Below are 16,261 nucleotides of genomic sequence, written 5' to 3'. Positions count from 1 at the left end.
CTTACATTCACCCCAGTACAAAGATCTGGGCCTAAATACATCGTTTTTTGATCTCCACACCACCCTAGGTCAGACACTGGCTATATGCAAATCAGCCTTGACCCTGTGCCTCATGGGAACAGTCCAGCCCGAACTACCAAGCCATGTCTTTCCTAGACCGGAATCAAGCATCCAAGGACCGGTTTCTGGCTATCAGCCTTCTTCAGCCTGGATAGCTTGACTCCAGTGATGTGGAGAGCCTGGGACTCACGTCTGAGCATACCCAGCCCACTCGGGGTGAAAATTGCAAAAAACACAGCTGATGGACAGAATGCAGAACAATGTCTTACATTCACCCCAGTACAAAGATCTGGGCCTAAATCCTAATTGAGAGGACATGTGATCGACGCGATGATTGACTGCCGCCATCGCTCCCTCAATGGACTGTAATGTGCGCTGCATAGCCACCAATGTAGATTCCAGCGTGGGAGGATTGTCAGTGAGCGCCTCCGCTTAAGAGTCAGAGGGCGCTTTTTGCGGTGTCTTGGGGGCCCTCTGTGACTCAAAGGTAAGACGGGGTTGGGACTTATCCGTCCTGCCCATGATTGCAACTGCAACTCAATACCACCAGTGAAGAATGTATCACAGGTGTAGCTAAGCCCACAGCCCACAAACAGGCAGAAATGCGATGAGGGGTCACTTAAAAGCTGCAAACGTCACAGGCTTAGGGATCTTTTCTGTACCAAGCGGCTCCCCTCCAACAGAACTAACCGCCGCAGAGGCACCTCACAGGTCAAGCAGCTAGCAGGACACACAGACCCCGGAACAGCTCAATAACACGATAGAGCTTAGTTCATTGTACCACAACCAGCGGTGATAGGAGAATATGTCATTCAATCTGCCTCCATATCGATATTTCAAGAGCAGAAGTCCTGCAGCTTAAGTTCAGGGTAAGGCCTATAGAAGGATCCAGAATGTGCAGAGAAGCGTGTACTCCAGGACCCCTCTCAGTGGCCTGGCACCTCATGCCAGTTGACTCCAACTTTACAATTCCACCAATGTTAGCAGTTGTCTTGCCTCGCTGTCAGGGCCTCACTCATGCAGCCAATAGCAGGCTGTACCCCTTGTATCACTGTACCCTTGATCTGTATAGTAACCACCACTATGAGGGTCTCGCAGGTGCAGCTCGTGCCCTTATAGCAGCCTTTCTTCCTGCAGGGCCGGCAGCAGCAGCATGGGGAGCCCACAACACGATCCCCTCTCGCCGGATGTCACTAGTGGGCCCAGCGCACCCCCTCCAGTCTCCGCACCTTGCCCAGGCCTGCGCCAGCTGCAGCACGCTGGACGCAGCCTCAGCCCACGGCCCGATCCCGCCTCCACGGCCTGTACCGCAGTAAGATCGAAGCCCCACCTACTGCCGCCGGCGCCGACGGGTGCCAGCTCTTCAGGCAGATCTTCTCGGGAGGCACCGGGCAGTTCTTCAGAGAGGCGCCACCCGAGACCGCAGCCGCCAGTGCCCCTCACCGGACTCCGTGCAGGATCGGCAACACACGTGGCGGTTCACCGAGCAGCCTTCTCCTCACCGCTAACAGCCTCCGACGGCCGTCCTGCAGATCGCGGCAGGGCACACTGCAGCCACCTCACAGCACGGTCCCTCGGAAGCAACGGGGGTCGCGCAGGATGATGAATCAGGCTCCCAGTCCAGTCAGCACAAGAGCGGCCTACCACGCCACCACAGCCGCCCTTTTCGGCAACATCGCCGCAGGGCAAGGCAGTCTGTTTCACCCGCTGTTTCAGCTCAGACTCGATCCCTAAAGCCACCAATGGATACAGCAAGTAAGTGGGAAATCGTCCAGTTTCACAGCATGCTCGAATATTTCTTGATGCAGCAGATATTTGACAGATTATGTTTCGGTCAGTCAGAACCTCACATCGGTGAGGCCATCTTGCCATGCACCCTCTAGCGCCCCCGGGAAGTATAGGAAGTTATGTGCAAGCAGAGCCCCACCTGCAACATCAGCATTATTCATTGCACTCAGTCACTGGAGGAAAGTCTTCCTTTTTACCCAGGTCCACCCCCCATCCATTTTATTTTACTGATACTCATGGTTACTGACTCTGAAAGTGACATGGGTTCTGCTAATAAGGCCCAGAGCAACTGTTGTGTCCTTAAAAGGTATATGGTAATTCATGTAATTACAATTGGCTATGCCAATCTCCCTGTAAGTCCCTAGTATATAGTGGGGCATGTAGATTTAGAGACCCCAGTGGACTTAATGCATGTACATGTGCACTGCTGTGTTGTCTGGTGTCATTTTAAAGCCAGGCCTGCCTCGCAGGCTGATTTTAAAATAAAACTGTGTCCAAATTTAACATTGCAATTTAAAGTACTTCCAGATTGCAAAACTACAATTCCATTACATATAAGTCACCGCTAAGGTCTAGGAGCCCCAAGGGTAGGGTTACTTCTTATAAAAAGCAGGGACATTATAAAATATGTTTTATATGCAGTAGTTAAGGGAAAACAGACAACGCCTTTTTTTCCCATTGTAGTGCTGTTAGCTACAAGGACTAACATGGGAAGCTTTATTATATTTTAATAAAGTCTAATTTTTTATTGGAAGCTGCTAGCAACATCATTCAAAGTATCAAAGCAATAGTTACAATAAATCCAACCACTTGGCAATGCCGAATTTATTGTGACTATTGCAGAAAGGAGTTTTAGAAGTTACTTTCCCGAACTTGCCTAAAACATCCCTATAGCAGCCTCTTCTGATTGGCCAAACTGAGCCAAACTAAGCCAAACTGCTCCCTGAGTAGGTATGTAGAGGACTGGGGTTGAACCAATAAAGCCATTTGGTGGGAGGATATTTACTTCCTAGAGAAGTCAGGCACAGGAAGGGGCTGGGGACATAAACTGAACTTCAAAGGTAGAAGCAGAGATGTTGCAGGGCCCAGGCCAGCCTTTACTTCCTTGAGCCCCAGCCAGATGAGAGCCCCCCTAATTAGATTAGGATAGGGGCTGGAAGGGGAGTGTAGGGAAAGTGAGGTAGTCCTGTGGGTTGGGTTAGCCAGACCTGCACTCCAAGGAGAGAATTTCTCCATTTTGATTTTTGATGAGATGTGCATTCTGGGACAAAAATAGGCCACGCTTCCCAGGAAGTTGTCATAGCAGAGGGTGGCGACTTGGGCCCCATTGGTTGGGGTGTCCCACCTCTTGCCATCCCAGAATAGGGAATAAATATAGGAGAGCTACAGGGGCCTCGCAAATCCCTGCATGAAACATCTGGAGAAGAAGGACTGCCCTGCTGGACCCTTGGACTGCACAACAGAGCACTGCACTCAGAAGGAATGCACCTGTTGCACTCTAAAGGCTTCACACAAGAAGGACTTTGCCTGACTTTAAAGATAAGGAGTGGACTCCCTGAGCAGCAACAGGTAGAAAAGTGCTGAAACGAAGCCACCTGCAACCTCCACTACGAGGACAACTCCAGTTGACCAGCTTTACCTGAATTTTGCTGGACTGACCAGGTGCTTTGTGGGAGTTGGAGTCCCAGACCCCAAGAGGCATCCCAGAGCTTTTGAACCCTTGTCTGGTACTGTGGAACCCTTTCCTGCATCAAGGAATCTTCAGAGAAGAACTCCTGAAATTTTAGGATCTTTTGACCAAGTTTTGTGAAAAAGCTCCAGAGGAAGACCAGCATCAATGATGAGACTCAAGCTGGGAATTTCGAACCGCGACTCAGCCTAACTGCTTAGGTTGAAAGCTGCGGAGCTCTTCGCCAGCAGATCGTCGTCATTGACTCAAAATCCGGATCTGAAGACCCAATCGCATGCAGTCGAGAAAAAAGCTCCAAAAAAAGTGACTAAGTCAGAAGGTAAAAACTTGACCAGGCCCAACCATTCATCGTATCCGACCTGCACGCCATCGCGGTCAGCCTGAAACTTTGACTTTGTCCTGGCCCAGAGCGACCTCAGAGCCACGGTTGGCGTTTTACACTTTTTGATGCTGGAAAGCAAACCCAGTGCATTGAAGTGAGGCAATAATGCTCGGGCATGGTGAGGCAATGATGCTTAGGCATGTGCGCTGCACCACTGCCACAGTGCAAAGAAATGAGGCAATGATGCTGGAGAATGAGCGCTGCTTAATTGGCACCGTTGGAAAGAAATGAGGAAATGATGCTTGACCAAGTGCAGTGCGCTACGGACACAGTGCCATGAAGTGAGGTAATAATGCTACTTCATGGTGAGGCATTGATGCTTGGGCATGTGTGGTGCACCACTGACACAGCGCAAAGAAACGAGGCAATGATGCTTGGGCTTGTGCAGTGCTCCACTGACACAGTGCAAAGAAGTGACGAAGTGATGCTTGGGCATGTGTGGTGCGCCACTCACACAGTGCAAACAGGATGCAATGAAGCTTGGGCATGTGTGATGCTCCAGTAACACAGTGCAAAGAAGTGAGGTAACGAGGGTTTGGCCATGTTTACTGAGCCACAGACACAGTGCAAAAAAGTGAGGAAATGATGCTTAGGTATGTGCATTGCACTACTGACACAGTGCAGGTAAATCACACAATGATGCTTGGGCAGGAGTGGTGCACCACTGACACTGCAAAGAAATGAGACAATAATGTTTGGGCATGTGCGCAGCACCACTGACACAGTGCAAACAAATGACACAATGATGCTTGGGCACGTGCATTGCTCCACTGAGACAGTGCAATGAAGTGAGGCAATGATGCTATTTCATGGTGAGGCAATGATGCTTGGGCATGTGCAGTGTTTCACTGCCAGTGCAAAGAAGTGAGACAATGAGGCTTGGGCGTGTGCGTTGCACCACTGACACATTGCAATGAAGTGAGGCAATGATGCTATTTCATGGTGAGGCAATGATGCTTGGGCATGTGCTGTGCACCACTGACACAATACAAAGAAGCGAGGCAACGAAACTTGGGCTTGTACAGTGCTCCACTGACACAGTGCAATGAAGTGTGGCAATGATGCTATTTCATGGGGTGGCAATGCAGCTGGGCATGTGTGGTGCAGTACTGGCACAGTGCAAAAAATGACACAAATAACACTTTCCATCACCATCAGATTGCTGCCTTGTGGGGGTACAACAGCGTTTATTCAGAAACTAATGTTACAGCCCAGACCCTGATGGCGTGAGGGGCTATTGGTACTCTCTGAACTGCACATGCACAACACAATATGTGTTTATCAGAAACCGCCGGTCTTCCAATGGAAGCAATGAGCAACATTCACGGAAAGCTGACATTACCTATCTGAAACCTGGTAGGCTAGACAGGTGCTTTGGTACCTCGATCAACAAGAAACTTTGAACAATCCAGAGTTTTAATGTTGACTCTTTGTGCACCCTTCAATTAAGTGGAGTCCTTTTAGCACTGGTGTAATGTGATGTGACCATCTTAGGCTGAACTGGCAGCTAAGATTTGAGCCCTTGATGCTTCCTTTGTGTTTTAGCATGGCAACAACTGTACATTCTTTTTCTCTAGTGTAGCTGATGCATTAAAAGCACACTGCTATTGCCAAAGTCAATTGTGTATTGAGTATGGTAGAATAGTGTGGTTTATAAATAGAAGCACTGTAGGGTCTCTAAAATGTAGCAGCACACTTTCTGTTTGTTGAATTTCTCCTTTTGTAGTGCCAAGGTAAAGATAATTGAGGCGCATCCACTGTTGAATGTGAGTGAGAGAATCCTTGCCAATGTTTATTCACTTCTCAGATATTCTGATCTGTATCTTGCTATAATCTGTGTACCTATGATGGCCAAAGGTAGGACTTCTGAGGATGTTAGCAAGTGGCTTGATCACTGACTCAAATGTCTTTAAAAGACATTTCATACAATAACTATAGATATTGACCTTCACTCTGAGACAACTTATTTTAGCTCTCTCCATTGGATATAGAATATATCACATTCTCAAAGTCCTTCCAGTTTTTGGCTATGGTGCTTGCTTTGAAAAGGCATTCTCAACCTCTTAAGAACTCTGACAAAACAGCAAGCCGCAGTAATTATGGAAAATGATCGCTCTTTGTTATGTATACAACCTACTTATTGAGGCAATATTTAGTAGTACCTTTTCTTTTCCTCACAACTCAAAGACTAACTACACAAATTATTGACATGGCCAATGCAGTCTTAGAGACATAAGACTAATTCATTAGTAATTGATTAGCATGGAATGGAAGACACACATACCTACCACAAGTGTGCTGTTTATATCACCTGTTGCAAGGAGCTGCGCACTTCTTAAGTCATCATCAGTGAAAGAGAAAATCAATGCTTCTTTCAACTTATAATGGAATGTCTGTGAGATGCTGTTGTGTTGGACCATTACCTTGCCTCCTCTTGTCCCCTCTAGGCACCCATCCCTGTCACGCGCTTCCCTGCCCTTGCGCTGTTAGCATGACATCAGCTGGCATTCTAGAATGCCAGCTGACAGTTTACTTTGACAGTTGACTGTTCGCTATTATTCATTGAGCTTGCAGGGAGTACTACCCATCCGCTTGATGATGTGTTGTATTACCTAATTACTATTAAAACTTATATGACAACTTAAGAGCCTTGATTCATACTTAACAAAGTTGGCGACGAGGAGAACTGAACAACACACCATGGAACCCACGACAATAAATTAAATAGAAAAACGGTGAAAAAAGACTTGGAAGAAATAATAAAACGTGAAGATATCAAGAAAAGAAACCTTACTTGGGAAAACTGTACAGCGCATGATGGCGAAGATCTAATGAAACAGAGGTATGTGGAAATGTAGTACGGAAGAAAGTAAAACTATATCGCCTCTGTAAAAGAAATTTGAAGTGAGAGTGAGAAAAATCCCTAGGCAATTTTAGTCAATCAATATATATATATCAAGATATAGATCAGGGAAAAGTAAGCAACGAGAATCACAGTATAGATTAATATCATGACTGTTTTTAATCTATACTGTTTTTAATCTTATGTCTTTTTTAATATAATTAAAAATCACTATATGTTTTACATGATTCTCGTTGCTTACATTTCCCTGATCTATATCTTGATATATATATATATTGACTGACTAAAATGGATTAGGGATTTTTCTCACTCGATTTGTGTTTCCCTGTCCGAGGAATTGAAATATATTCATTATTCAGGGGGTCCTTGTTTTACAGCATTAATAAAAAAAAGTACCTGAAGAAGAACAAGGAGATGTATATACTAATGCCATGGAAGACTTAGACAGTTATTATAAACCCACTGTGTGTGTAGCGGTGAACAGATACAAATTTTACAGATGCAAGCAGGGAAAAAAGGAGAGTGTTGAGGACTATGTATCAGCATTAAAATATTTGGAAATCACATGTAAATTTGAAAACATGCATGATGATTTAAAAAGGGACCAGATAGTGATGTGTGGAGTGAATCCTAGCTTACAGGATGCATTGTGGGCAAAAGGTGAGAAACCTCTCCAAGAAGTAATTGAGATTGTTAAAAATGCAGAAATGATAGGTCGATGTGCAAAAGCAGTGCTAAATGAAAGTAAAAGCAAACAAGATGAAACCAGTGTAGTGACAAAAATAAGTAGCAGCAAGAAAAAGCACATAGCCAACAAAGGAAAAGTTAATGAAGAGGCTGAATATAAAAGAGGAACGAGAAATTTTGAACAACTTAAATGCTATCGCTGCGGAAGCGAAAAACACTTAGCCAATGACTGGAAATGTCCTGCAAGGAACAGTGAATGTACACAATTTGGACTAGTGGGACGTTTTCAAAAAGCGTGTCATAGGAGAATAAAAGCAAGAGTGAAATTGGTGGAGGAGAATGAGGATAACGAACTTTTTTCATCGGATGAGCCTGAGTACAACATGTGCGTGCTCAACGTAAATGATGATTCTGAAAAAGACACTCAAGAGAATGGAAAGAAGAAAAAACCTATGTGCATGGTACAATAGGAGGAGTGAGCGTTGAGATAGTAGCTGATTCAGGTTCGCCTTGCACTATTGTCAATAAGAAAGTATGGAAGGAGAAATTCCAAGAAAAGCTAAGAAGAGCATTGGAATCGGCAGATATTACACTAAGGACATTCACGGGTGAACCCATTCAGCTGATGGGGTGTAGAGAACTTGAGTTTGTATTCAAAGACAGAACAACAAGCAGTAAATTGTATGTTTCAGCGACAGGTCCGTCCGTATTAGGGTCGAAGGACCAAGGGAAATTGGGGATAACGCTCAATCCTAACAGCTCAGAACCCGTGATGGTCTTACAAATGGACAATGTATGTGACTCAAACATTCCGGCAAAGTACCCCAAGGTGTTTAACGGCACCATTGGAAAGTTGAAAGGATTTCAACATAAAATAAAACTAAAAGAAAACGCTATCCCAAGCATACACAAGGTGAGACACATTCCATTCTCCCTAAGGGAAGAAGTGAAGATGCAAATTGAAAATTTACAAGAAGCAGGCATAATAGAACAAACGGAATCGTGGTAATGGGTCGCACCCTTGGTCGTGGCCCGCAAACCCAATGGCAAACTGAGGTTGTGCATTGACTTGCGCAACCTTAATAAAAATATCCTGGTAGACCAGTATCCTCTGCCAAAAATAAATGAAATGCTTTCCCTCACTAAAGGCATGAAGGTTTTTTCTATGATAGATCTGGCTGCGGCGTACCATCAGGTCCCTCTGCACCCTGAAAGTTGGCATCCTACCACCTTCATTTCACCTTTTGGGTGTTACAGATTTAATAGGGTACCTTTTGGGTTAGCTTAGGCAGCAGCTCTATTCCAGAGGCTCATGCATGAACTTTTTAAAGGGATAAAAAAAGTGCTCATATGTCAGGACGACAGCCTTGTAATGGGAAAAGACCAGGAGGACCACGATCAGAAATTGATACGTGTATTACATATACTGGAAAGGTGTGGAATGACTGCAGAACAAGGAAAGTGCAAGTTTGCAGAAAAAAAGTAACATACCTGGGACATGAAATAATGCAAGAAAGAATAAAACCAAAGAAAGAACTACTCAGGGCGATCAGAGAGGCACCAGTTCCTAAGAATAAAGACGAACTAAGAGCATTTCTGGAGCTTGTGGAATTTTATTCAAAGTTTGTGAGGAACTTCTCCACCAAGACCTTTAGTGTCAGACAATTGTTAAAGTCTAGGAACAAATTTGAATGGTCTCTGGATTGCAACGAGAGTTTCAATAACCTAAAACAGGAAATTTGCGAGGCGCCACCCTTGCAAGAATTTGACACCAATCTTAGCAACATTGTCACTACTGATGCAAGTGATAGAGGTATAGGTGCAGTCCTCACACAGGCAGATAAAGAAGGAAAAGAAGTGACCATAACCTTTGCATCCCGCTCACTCACACCGACGGAGGAGAAATACTTGGTAATAGAGAGGGAAGCATTAGCTTGTGTGTGGAGACTAGAACACTTTCGGCAGTATATCGGGGGAAAAAGTCACCCTACGGTGCAACCACAAACCAATCACAAAGGTACTTACCGTGAATGTCATGGGTGTTAATTCTGGAACATGGCGGCTATGTGCTGAGCAGACGCGGCTCGGTCCCCCGGTTCCTCGGACGCAGAATGAGAAAAGTTTAAAAAGAATGCCTGCATGCGGATAGCTGTCAAAACAGATGATCGTGGATTCCTTTTACCGCTAAACAAGATATGCGCTTAGATAACTTACCGAGCATAGAGAGCCCCGGGAGGTCTGCGGAGATTGAGGCGGGCTGCCTCGGAGGACACAGCTTGTGTACGCGATGGGTGGAGGCGGCTCTGGCACGGAGGAGACGAGACTCCGCCGTGCTCCTTTTCCTGTTCCGGGCCGTGAGTGGAGGAATCAGCAAGGAGGGAGAAAGAGGTGGTGTGAATCTTGCGGGGGAAGTGGGAGTTAGAAACAGAGCTGAGGGCTCCAAGGGAGACTCCGAGACGAACGCTGCAGGAAAGGTAGGCAGTAAACATATAAAGAAATATATATTGAAAAGTACACCACGAAGCCCTTTATACACAGAGAGTCCTATTGATTTAAAAAGTGAAGTTAGTTATCCCGGGTGTATAGCCAGATGGATGGATGGTGCTAGTGCTAGTGCTAAACTTGCTGATAAAGCTGGTCAGGAGGTTGTAAAAGTAGCAGCAGAAGGGACACAAAAAAAATGTTCCAGCCCAGACGCAGAACATCAAACTTAACCGATACTCCCTCTGAGCCAGATTGGTTTTAGACCCCCCACAGGATAAATCAGTACATTCACCACGTGCATCACCCCCCATTTCCGAGGTCAGAGTCAGTAACAGAAAAGGCTAATCTAAAGCCTGTATATCAAACGAGGGAGTTGAGGTCAGTGCAAAAAAGAGCGAATCTGGTGTCAATAGAAAGAAGGAGAAAGTTAAGAAGTGTACGCCACCCCAGATAAAAGTAACACCCTCACTTACGACCTATTATAAGGTCATGGCTACCAGCAGTTCCTCAACATCTCATATAGCGCCTACAGCCCCAACAAATTCCTTACAACTAAAGGCAGAGAGGGGGAATCCAAAATCCACTATTTTTGACACAAGTAGCCCTAGCAATAAAATGAAATCAGTGAGCGGAACAGTTATAAAAGCATCAAGTGAAACCGGAGTAGTGGATGTTCCCCTGATGATACATTCAGACGTAAGTCTGTCAAATAAATATTCAGCTCTGACAATCAGCGACACTGAATCTCGCCCTATAGCCGAACCGTCCACAGAAGAGCAGGAAAAACAAGGAGCATCAAAGGAAGCACCAGTGGATGCAGAAAGCGATGATAACATCTCTGCTGAGCCTCCATTAACTACAACTTTAGTAAGTTCTTGCAAATCGGACGTCAGTAAATTAGACTTGACGCCATCCACTTTAGCAGACATCCTTCTGGCTATGAAGGAGGAAATAACCAGCAGGTTCACTGTCTCAGAATTCAATCAGGCAGAGATGACAAGTCGATTTTTAACCTCCGAAGCAAATCAGGCTGCAATTCAGGCCTCCTGCAAAGTGCTAGCTAAAAGAATAGACGGCGTGACATTAAGAACAGAAGCTATGGAAAAGGAAATCCCGATGATGCGGGACTCTATTCGAACCACAGAAGATAAAGTAGCAAGACTAAGTGTACAAAATAAAGAGCTAAAAGAAGATGTCGAACGTCTGGAAAATCATTCTCGGCGGAATAACCTAAAATTGTTAAACGTCCCCGAGTCTCTTGAAGGAGCGGACTTGAAGGGGTATGTAATTTCGCTGTTGATGGGAATCATTCTAAAAGGAGTCAACGATATTGATTTAGCCCGAGTAATTCAAAGGGTACATCGGCACCCCTTTAGACGAAATCCAACTAGACAGAAAGCAAGGAAGATTTTGCTTAATTTTTTGACTTACTCGGTAAAGGAACAGATATTGTCTTTGGCCCTGAAGGAAAAGTCAATTGTATTCAACAGCTCCAATCCTTTCACCTTTAAAATTAGATCAGATATTTCCCATGTAACAGAGACCAGACAGTGGGAGTTAGGGAAAAGAATGGAAGAGTTGAATGGACTGGGGGCTAAGTCTCAGCTAAAATTTCCTGCGCATCTCCGGGTAATGTGGAACAACCATATGCATTTGATCAAATCCTGTGAGGAGGCGGATGACCTGATTGCAAAAATCAGAGAGGAACTGGGAGTGAAGAGGTAGTAGAGCGGTACTTTTTACCTAAGTGATCGAAATAGAAATATAAAGGGCAGGAACTTCGCACTTATAGACTATATAGTAGTTACGTTTGCATATCCGCAGGTACATAATTAATATAAAAAAAATATTGGCATCCAAGGGGGGGGTAGAGTCAGATAGGCTTAGCCTATTGGAAGGGAGGGTTCCTCATGCGATAAAGGGGTATAGGCACTAGGACCTTGGGGAGGGGGTGTGGGGGGGGATGACCTGGGGGGGGATCATAGGGGAAAAAAAAGAAAAAATAACCTCATCTCATCATAGTCAGGAATATAAAAAGTGTAGGCAAGAGATGTCAGGGGACCAAGTATTAAGTAGGAGACAGACCACATTTATCGTCTGGAGCGTTAATGGTATGAGGTGCCCTCGCAGACAGAGATTAATCCTTAAGTATTTGGAACTGTCGAGTGCTCAAATATGTCTATTACAGGAGACCCATCTTAGTCTGATAGAAAGTCGGCTAATTTTCTCCAAAGTACATTGGATAAAATACTTTACTGTGTCTCATCAGACCTCACATAATAGAGGGGTAGCAATACTGGTGAAACAAGGCATTTCTTGTTCTATCAAGGGGACCCAAACAGACACATCAGGGAAATGGTTAGTTGTCAAAATGTCATTAAATACCGTAGACATAACTTGTGCTTCTTTTTATGGACCAACATTGACGATGCCTCATATTTGATTAAATTACAATCAATGTTGATGTTTGAGTCTCCACCATACATTCTAGCGGGAGATTTTAATGTATTATTGAACCCCATAAACGATAGGTCTAACGTGTGCCACTATATAGGGGCCCCTAAGATCCGTCGAACGTTATTAAATTTGATTCATGACTTAGATTTAGTCGATGTCTGGAGAGCTAAAGAAGGTTCCCGACAGGGTTTCACTATTTACAGCAAAAAATGTGGGCATTCTTCCAGGATAGATTATGTCTTCACAGATAGACAATCATTTGCCAACATCAAGGAAATACTTGTTAAGCCTAGCCATCTCTCAGACCACGCACCCCTACAGTTCGTCCTCCTGAGCAGTAGTAAGCAGGTACAGTCCAGATGGACGTTGAAAAGAACAATGCTTCTTGATATAGACGTAATTGAATCCATTAAGTCGTTCTTTCTAGAATTCTTTCCACAGAATATCGGTTCTTCAACTTGGGATTTTATCTGGGACGCCTATAAGGCCTGTTTAAGGGGGAGACTACACGGTATCATCATCTGTTCCAAGAACACGGCAGAGTCTGAGATGTTGAAGGACATTGAGGGGAAAATTAGGAAGTTAGAACTAGACAGATTTAGTCTGAATACTGAAGACTCAGAATCACTTTTACAAAATCTGCAGGAATTGGAAGAAGCAAGGCAGCAGTATAAGGGAAAACTAGAAGCAAAATGTAAAGCCCAGTGGGATTCCAGAAAAATGGAAAATGTTGTGTATGGGGAGAAGGCTGGAGCATTACTAGCATGGAAAGCCAGAGCAGATGGAATTAAAAACTATATTAAAGAACTAATCGTAAATAGTAATGGAGACATACGAGCAAAGATGAGGATATGCAGACTTGCCTCCTCTCACTCTTCACAGATTTATATACAGAAAATATTGCTCCATCCCCTGAAAATATACATATATGGCTGAGTGACAAAATAATACCAACATTGTCTGAAGAGGGCCAGATCAGTCTAGATGTAGCTATAACCCTGGACGAGATAACTGAGCAGATCAAGAAATAAAAAAATAAAAAAGCTGCAGGTTCGGATTCACTTCCGAGTGAGGTGTATAAACATCTAGCAGAAGAACTGTCCCCTATGCTGGAAACAATCTTTAATTCAGTCTATTCCCCTGTAAGAAGAGTGCCCAACTCTTGGAAAGAGGCAATAATAGTTTTAATCTTGAAGCCAGGCAAGGACCCCTTACGGGCAGATTCTTACCGGCCAATCTCCTTGTTGAATGCTGATTATAAGATCTTTATGGGTGTTCTAGCTGGGAGATTGGCCAAACTAGCCCCTAGGCTGATCCATACAGACCAGAAGGGGTTCGTGGCAGGAAGGCATATTGAAGATCAGACTCACATCCTGATTGGGAACATAGATCAAGCTATACAAAGATCGGATCCCTTGGCTGTGGTCACATTGGACGCAGCTAAGGCGTTCGATAGAGTCTGCTGGGTATACCTCTGGGCAGTTTTGGAGAAAATGGGGTTTGGCCCCGTATTCATTCAGACTCTACAAAATTGCTACAGAGGTGCCTCTGCGCGGATCCTCCTCAATGGCTTATTAACATCCAACCTCAGCATACAGCGTGGTACTAGACAGGGGAGCCCTATCTCCCCGCTATTATTTAACCTATATATCGAACCCTTAGCTCAAGCTATAAGGTTAAAAGAATCAATTATTCCATTCCAGTCCGGGGCTTATAGTTCTAAATTGGCCGTATATGCAGACAACTTGATCCTATATACAAGCGATCCAGCTGCGGTGATTCCTCAGATTGAGGAGTTGCTGATAGAATTCGGGTCTATGTCAGGCTATGAGGTCAACGGATCAAAAAGGGAGGTCATGTGCTGGAATTTTGATCAATGGAGGGGCATAGTGAGCTCTGAGTTCAGATACTTAGGAATTTATATTGTGAAGGACTTGGACAAAATCCCCCAGCTAAACCTAAGCAGGGTTACCAGAGAAATTGACCCTCTATTCAGTAGATGGAGGAATCTTCCATTAACCATCTATGGTAAAATCAACCTTGTGAAAATGGTCATTCTCCCTAAGCTTACAAATCTATTTTCTACCATACCTCTACCCTTCCAAAAAAAGAGCATAGGTAGGGTGCAGAGCAAGATAGGAAGCTTTGTATGGGGGGACAAAGGGGTTCGTTTGACCTGGAAAAAGCTTAGACGTAGACTGCTTAGGGGAGGGCTTGCTCTTCCCGATGTCAATCTGTATGTAGTTGCATTCCAGTTAGGGAGCCTTTGGATGCTACTCATTAAACCAGATGGGTCATCTTGGGGCAGTGTGTTGGGTGAGATGTGAGAGCGGAAGGAGGCAGTGGAGGAGAGGCCTTCCTGTATAAATTTGGCTCCCCGAGATTTTTCAAGCGGGTACGCCTGAAGGTTCTAAGGGCAGCCTTGGAGGTGTGGTATAGGGTTAGGATTATCTGGGGGATCGGTTACTACTCAGATTTTGCTCCTATTTGGGATTCGCCGGGAACCCTGGATTGTCTAAGAGATACCCTAGCGGTGCCAATAAAGAGTGCTGAAATCACTACGTGGTCTGAATTGATGGACGATGATGGGATACATCCATGGGAATACCTGAGGGCAAAGGTAGGGGTTGGATTACCTAGATTTAAATATCTTCAGTTAGTCTCCTGGTCTGCCGAAGAGCAGGGTGAGATAAAAAGAAACGGTGAAATTGAGAGGTTGTATCAATCCACCTTACCAGTCAAGAAGGAAATATCGATCTGGTACAACCATTTATTAAAAACTGAAGATTTTGGGATCCCTGCCTCAGAAGCGGTATAGAGTCAATCTCCCATGGAAATGCAGGCCGAGACCCTCTTTGAACCATATTTGAAGACACTATATAGGTTTATAAAACCCGCCTGCTTAAAAAAGAACCACATTTTCGTCATCAATAGACTTTACTATACGCCCTATAAAATAGCAAAATTCGCTCCAACGCCTCCACCCAAATGTCCAAGATGTCATACCACATTAGCAAATGATATACATATTTTTAGTGAATGTACAGTGCTGGAACACTTTTGGGAAGGGTTTGGGGACACTCTGTTGGGAATCTTCAAGACCACAGTGGAGGTAAATCTCCCTCTGATCCTATTTGGGGACGACAGCCTATTCTGCAAGACTGCTTCATGGCAAGATAAAGGTCTGTTGCTATATATGATCCTATTGGCAAGGAGAGAAATCTGCAGGATATGGAAAGATCCCCTTCCCCCGAAAAGAGAGGACTGGTTCAAAGCAGCTTTCGCCATGGCCCGGCTGGAGTATGAAGCTGTGGAGGATAAGCTATCTAACATCTGGCATCCTCTAATGAGTTGGGGACGAAATCTAAGACTTATCTAGTTGGTCCAATGATTACACCATGTCCCCGTACAAAAAGGGGAAGGTCAGGTACCCAAGTGAAGGTGGGAAGCCTAGTGGTGCCCAGATAGAGTATAAGGCTGCAAAAGATCCACAACGACTTGACAAGGTGAGATGAAGACAAAAAAAAAAAACAAAGGTACTTACCGTAAAAGGACAATATAATGCGTCACCCAGACTGGCGCTACTGTCAGTGAGACTGCTAGATTACAACTATAACGTGCAGTACCTTCCAGGTGCAACAAACGTAGTTGCTGACTTCCTTAGCAGACTACCCCTACCTGGCCAAGAGGAACCAGGGTAAGGGAAGAGGAATTTTGTGTAGCAAGCATCAAGGAGGAGTTCCCCAGCATACGATACGAAGAATGGAATAAGGCATACCTAAAGGACGAGATACTTCAGGAATTGCATAGACACATAGTTAGTGGCTGGCCAAGCAAGAAGTGTATGAGG

This window comes from Lissotriton vulgaris, chromosome 8, assembly GCF_964263255.1.
Source record: "Lissotriton vulgaris chromosome 8, aLisVul1.2, whole genome shotgun sequence".
In the NCBI taxonomy this organism is placed as follows: Eukaryota; Metazoa; Chordata; class Amphibia; order Caudata; family Salamandridae; genus Lissotriton; species Lissotriton vulgaris.
The sequence above is the reverse complement of the archived record's forward strand: the minus strand, read 5'-3'. Positions refer to the sequence as shown.